Raw genomic sequence first — 5,817 nt, 5'->3', positions numbered from 1 at the left:
AGGAGGATGGGGTGGGAGGATCGCTTGGGCCTCGGAGATTGAGGCTACAGTGAGTGGAGATTGTATCAGTGCACAATCTAGCCTGGGCAACGGAGTAAGACCCTGTCCCAAAAATAATGATAAAAATAACTGGGCCACATGCAATGGCTCACGCCTCTAATCCCAGCACTTTGGGAGGCCAAGGCAGGTGGATCAACTGAGATCAGGAGTTCAAGACCAGTCTGGCCAACATGGTGAAACTCCGACTCTACTAAGAATACAAAAATTAGCCGGGTGTGGTGGCGTGTGACTGTAGTCCCAGGGGCTGGGGAGGCTGAGGCAGGAGAATCACTTGAACCCAGGACGCGGAGCTTTAAGTGAGCCAAGATCTCACCATTGCAGTCTAGCCTGAGTGACACAGCAAGACTTCAACTCAAAAAATAATATGAACAGCTCCGTCTCCTATGATTTCCCCTTGCCACTTTTTTGTTGAAGAAACAGAGTCGTTTGCCCTTTGCAGTTTCTCCTTTCTGGGTATGGCTGGTTGGATATCCATGTATCATTTCACCTGTTCCTGTTTTCTCAGCGTTTCCTGTAAGCTGCTGGGATTCAGGTTCAGTTTTTGGTGGGCATCTTTCATATGTGGTGTCGTCTATTTCTGATTGTTTAAAATCAGGAGGCACGAATGTTTGGCTCTCTCTGCCTGGTTCGTGTTGATTGTGTACTGAACACTGTGTATAAGGAACTAGAGTGGTGACAAAGCTAAGGATGGTACTGTATTCCTTCAGAATGGATTTATGACTGTTACTGGCAGGAGGCTAGAAACACCAGGAGTCCTAAATCACCTTAGTCCAGTCAGGGACTAGATGATTGAAAGCTGGACTCCACGAACCACATACCAATCAAATAGATATTCCAGACAAAAAAAGGAAAATTAAAAAAAAAAAAGAAAGAAAGCTGGACTCCAGTCCTTTCGAAGGTCTGGTCTATTTCAGCTTGTCCTGCCTCCCGGGGATCCCATCCCTAAGCACAGAGACTTTACCTGGGCCCTTCCCTGGCACAGCCTGATCTCCAGTATTTGTTCCATATCCCTGTGAGCCAGGAGCAGCTTTGACAGCTTCTCAGATGCTTCTACCAGAATCAGCAGATCCACCAAGGAAAAAATGCTGGGTCACTTCTCTGGGTTTCCTTCTTCTACTGATCTTGGCCCTGTAATTCTTTGCTAGAATTCACCGGCATGCACATGCACACACGTGAGCGTGCACACACACACACACCCCATATATATATGTATGTGTCTCTCCTTTTGTAGCTCTTTTCGGGGAGAATGTTGGTCAGAATTATGTGGTCCACAATTCTCAGAAATTCAGTATCATTTGGCTTTTTTTTTTTTTTTTTTTTTTTTTGAGGGGTTTTTTTTTTTTTTTTTTTTTGTTTTTGTGTTTTTTTTTTTTTTTTTTTTTTTTTTTTGAGACGGAGTCTTGCTCTGTTGCCAGGCTGGAGTGCAGCCTGGCTCACTGCAAACTCTGTCTCCCGGGTTCAAGCAATTCTTCTGCCTAGCCTCCCAAGTAGCTGGGATTACAGGCACACGCTGCCATGCCCAGCTAATTTTTGTATTTTTAGTAAAGACAGGGTTTCACCATATTGGTCAGGCTGGTCTTGAACTCCTGCCCTCATGATCTGCCTGCCTCCCAAAGTACTGGGATTACAGGCGTGAGCCACCATGCCCCGCCAACTTTTTGTATATGCATGGAGGTTTTCATCATGTAATGTGAGTCACGCCTCACTAAGTTGAGTTTCACCCTCTTAGTTTAAGAACACTGGTGTTGTTGAAGTGCATGGGCTGTGGAGCCTAACCACTGAATCTGCCTCAAGGCCAGTCCCCTTTGCCTTTGAGCCTCAGTTTCCCCAACCCACCCAAGAGCTGTGTGACCTGGGGCAAATTACCTCACATTTCTGCCCAGAACTCTTCCTCAGAAAAATGGGGTAAAAATACTTCCTAAGTGCTTTGAAGACCATGGGGATTAAAAAAAACCCCAAAACTTCCTAAGGTGCTTGTGATGATTAAGTGAATGAACACACTCAGAACAGTGCTGCTGGGGACTCGGACCTGATGTCTCCTGCTTTTATCTTTCTTTCTTTTTTTTGAGACAGAGTCTCACTCTTATCCAGGCTGGAGTGCAGTGGCTTGATCTAGGCTCACTGCAGCCTCTGTCTCCCAGGCTTAAGCGATTCTCCTGCCTCAGCCTCCTGAGTTGCTGGGGTTACAGGTGTGTGCCATCACACCTGGCTAATTTTTGTATTTTTAGTAGAGACAGGGTTTCACCATGTTGTCCAGGCTGGTCTTGAACTCCTGACCTCATGATCCGCCCGCCTCGGCCTCCCAAAGTGCTGGGATCATAGGTGTGAGCCACCGCGCCCAGCTTATTGCTTTACTCTATCACTCAGGTTGCTGGGGGGTTAAGTGAGAACTTTAGTAGAAATGCTGAAAGAGCCTAGTACCGAGTCTGTAGGTTGATCATGATGGGATCACCCTTCTGAGGGTCAGCCTTATGCCCCAGCTTGTCTTCCTAAGACCTTCACCCAGGTCCCTCTGACTCAACCTGCCTAGAATTGAACTCACTCTCACTCCAAACCAGCTCCCCACTCTTGTTTTCCCAGACCAAACCTGACCATCCCTCCAGGTTCATCCAGTTCCCTAAGCTCCCTCTCTATGTCCTGCGGAGTCTATGTTTTTTTTTTTTTTTTTTTTGAGATGGGGTTTCATCATGTTGACCAGGCTGGTCTTGAACTCCTGATCTTGTTATCCACCCTCCTCGGCCTCCCAAAGTGTTGGGGTTACAGGCGTGAGCAACCACGCCTGGCCTTCCCTTTTTATCTTTTCTTTTGAGAAGGAGTCTCTCTCTGTCACCCAGGCTGGAGGTTGGAGTGCAGTGGTGCAATCTTGGCTCACTGTAACCTCCGCCTCCCGGAGTTCAAGTGCTTCTCCTGCTTCAGCCTCTTGACAAGGTCTGGCTGGGCGTAGTGGCTCACGCCTGTAATCCCAGCACTTTGGGAGGCTGAGGCGGGCAGATCACGAGGTCAGGAGATCAAGACCATCCTGGCAAACGTGGTGAAACCCCGTCTCTACTAAAAATACAAAACTTAGCTTTTTGGTGTGGAGTGTGGAGATGGCGTGCAGAAATGGCACCTCAAAAGGGGAAGGAAAAGAAGGAAGAACAGGTTGTCAGCCTTGGACCTCAGGTGGCTGAAGGAGAGAACATGTTTGGTGTCTGCCATATCTTTGCATCCTTCAATGACACTGATCTTTCTGGCAAAGAAATCATCTGCCGTGTGACTGGTGGGATGAAGGTGAAGGCAGACCGGGATGAATCCTCACCATATGCTGCTATGTTGGCTGCCCAGGATGTGGCCCAGAGGTGCGAGGAGCTGGGTATCACTGCCCTACACATCAAACTCTGGGCCACAGGAGGAAATAGGACCAAGACCCCTGGACCTGGGGCCCAGCTGACTCTTAGAGCCCTTGCCTGTTCGGGTGTAATATCAGGCGGATTGAGGACATCACCCCCATCCCCTCTGACAGCACCCACAGGCAGGGGGATCGCCATGGTAGTCATCTGTGAACAAGACTTCTCAAAATATTTTGTTAATAAATTGCCTTCATGTGAAAAAAAAAAAATTAGCTGGGCATGGTGGCACATACCTGTAATTCCAGCTACTCAGGAGGCTGAGGCAGGACAATCGCTTGAACTAGGGAGGTGGAGGTTGCAGGCATCCGAGATCGTGCCATTGCATTCCAGCCTGGGCAAGAGCAAAACTCTGTCAAACAAAAACAAAAGCAAAACACACACACACAAAAACAGGGTCTTACTCTGTGTCTCAGGTTAGAGAGCATAGCTCACTGCAGCTTTGAAATCCTGGGCTCAAGTGATCCTCCCACCTCAGCTTCCTGAGTAGCTGGAACTGCAGGCATGTGTCATTACGCCTGGCTAGCCTGGCTAATTAAAAAAAAAATTGTAGCCGGGTGCCGTGGCTCAAGCCTGTAATCCCAGCACTGTGGGAGGCTGAGGCGGGTGGATCACGAGGTCAAGAGATCGAGACCATCCTGGTCAACATGGTGAAACCCCGTCTCTACTAAAACTACAAAAATTAGCTGGGCATGGTGGCGCGTGCCTGTAATCCCAGCTATTGAGGAGGTTGAGGCAGGAGAATTGCCTGAACCCAGGAGGTGGAGGTTGCGGTGAGCCGAGATCGCGCCATTGCACTCCAGCCTGCGTAACAAAAGTGAAACTCCGTCCCAAAAAAAAAACAAACAAAAAAAATTGTATATAGATGGGCCTCACTATGTAGCCCAGCCTGGTCTTGAACTCCTGGCCCCAAGCAGTCCTCCCACCTCAGCCTCCCAAAGTACTGGGATTGAGCCACTGTGCCTGGCAATTAGGAGTAATTAACATAGCCTAGAAATACTGTCTCTGAGACAGGGACACCATGATTTGGCACTTCGTGTCTATTTTGGAGGGAGAGGGGGATTTGTTTTGCTTATACAAGAGTAGTTGTATCTTGTTGTATCCGTGGAGGCATGAATTTGTTTTTCACCATCCTTTTTTTTTTCCAAGACAGAGTTTTGCTCTTATTGCCCAGGCTGGAGTGCAATGGCGCGATCTTGGCTCGTTGCAACTTCTGCCTCCTGGGTTCAAAGTGATTCTCCTGCCTCAGCCTCCTAAGTAGCTGGGATTACAGGCACACGCCACCATGCCCAGCTGAATTTTTGTATTTGTAGTAGAGACGGGTTTCACTACGTTGACCAGGATGGTCTCGATCTCTTGACCTCGTGATCCACCCGCCTCGGCCTCCCAAAGTGCTGGGATTACAGGCTTGAGCCACCGCGCCCGGCCATTTTTTGTATTTTTAGTAGAGACAGGGTTTCACCGTGTTGGCCAGGCTGGTCTCAAACTCCTGACCTGAGGTGATCTGCCCGCCTTGGCCTCCCAAAGTGCCGAGATTTCAGGTGTGAGCCACGGCACCTGGCATTTTTCACCATCCTATGCAAGCTCGTGTGTGTGCAGAAGTGTGTACACACGAGGGGAATCAAAGGCGGGCTGAGCCAGCTAGCCCTTCATCATCTCTCAGCCCCAATCCCACCCTCTGAACTCTGCCCCAAGCCGCATTTCCCCCCTCCTACCTCACCCTGGTAGGACACGCTGAGGGAGACTGCAAGGCAAGAGAATAAAAGAAGGGACAGTGTGTTTCCTGTTGTCAGCCAGACCACAGAACACTGGCGCGTGCTGGCATAGCTGATTCCAGGAGTGGTGCTGGTTTCTTGGTGGTTTCTCTATCCTCTGAGAGGCAGCAGCTGCTGCTGGCCGACACCTCCTTCTCCACTGGGCCCCTCCTCTTGAGTCTCCATTTTATTTTATTTTTTGAGACAGAGTCTCTCTGTTGCCCAGGCTGGAGTGCAGAAGTTCACTCTTGGCCCACTGCAACTTCCACCTCCCAGGTTCAAGCGATTCTTGTGCCTTAGCTGCCCAAGTAGCTGGGATTACAGGCGTGCACCACCACGCCTGGCTGATTTTTGTATTTTTAGTAGAGACAGGGTTTCACCATGTTGGCAAGGTTGATCTTAAATGTCTGACCTCAAGTGATCTGCCTCGGCCTCCCAAAGTGCTGAGATTACAGGTGTGAGCCGCTGTGCTTGGCCTTATTTTATTTTAAATTTAATTTTATGTAGAGACAGGGTTCTCACCATGATGCCCAGGCTGATGACAAACTCCTGGGCTTAAGAAATCCTCCCAGGTCGGCTCCCAAAGTGCAGGTGAATTTTTTTTTTTTTTTTTTTTT

General features: G+C 48.9%; 1 pseudogene across 1 annotated transcript; it reads left to right on the top strand.

Annotated features, from left to right (window-relative positions):
- Window positions 1-3,132: 3,132 nt before the first annotated feature.
- LOC108309402 lies at window positions 3,133-3,602 on the top strand (annotated as a pseudogene). Its single transcript, XR_001827312.2, has one exon. The product of XR_001827312.2 is annotated as a 40S ribosomal protein S14-like (transcript).
- The last annotated feature ends 2,215 nt before the right edge of the window (window positions 3,603-5,817 follow it).

Source organism: Cebus imitator, unplaced genomic scaffold (assembly GCF_001604975.1).
Source record: "Cebus imitator isolate Cc_AM_T3 unplaced genomic scaffold, Cebus_imitator-1.0 Scaffold93, whole genome shotgun sequence".
In the NCBI taxonomy this organism is placed as follows: Eukaryota; Metazoa; Chordata; class Mammalia; order Primates; family Cebidae; genus Cebus; species Cebus imitator.
The sequence above is the reverse complement of the archived record's forward strand: the minus strand, read 5'-3'. Positions and strand labels throughout refer to the sequence as shown.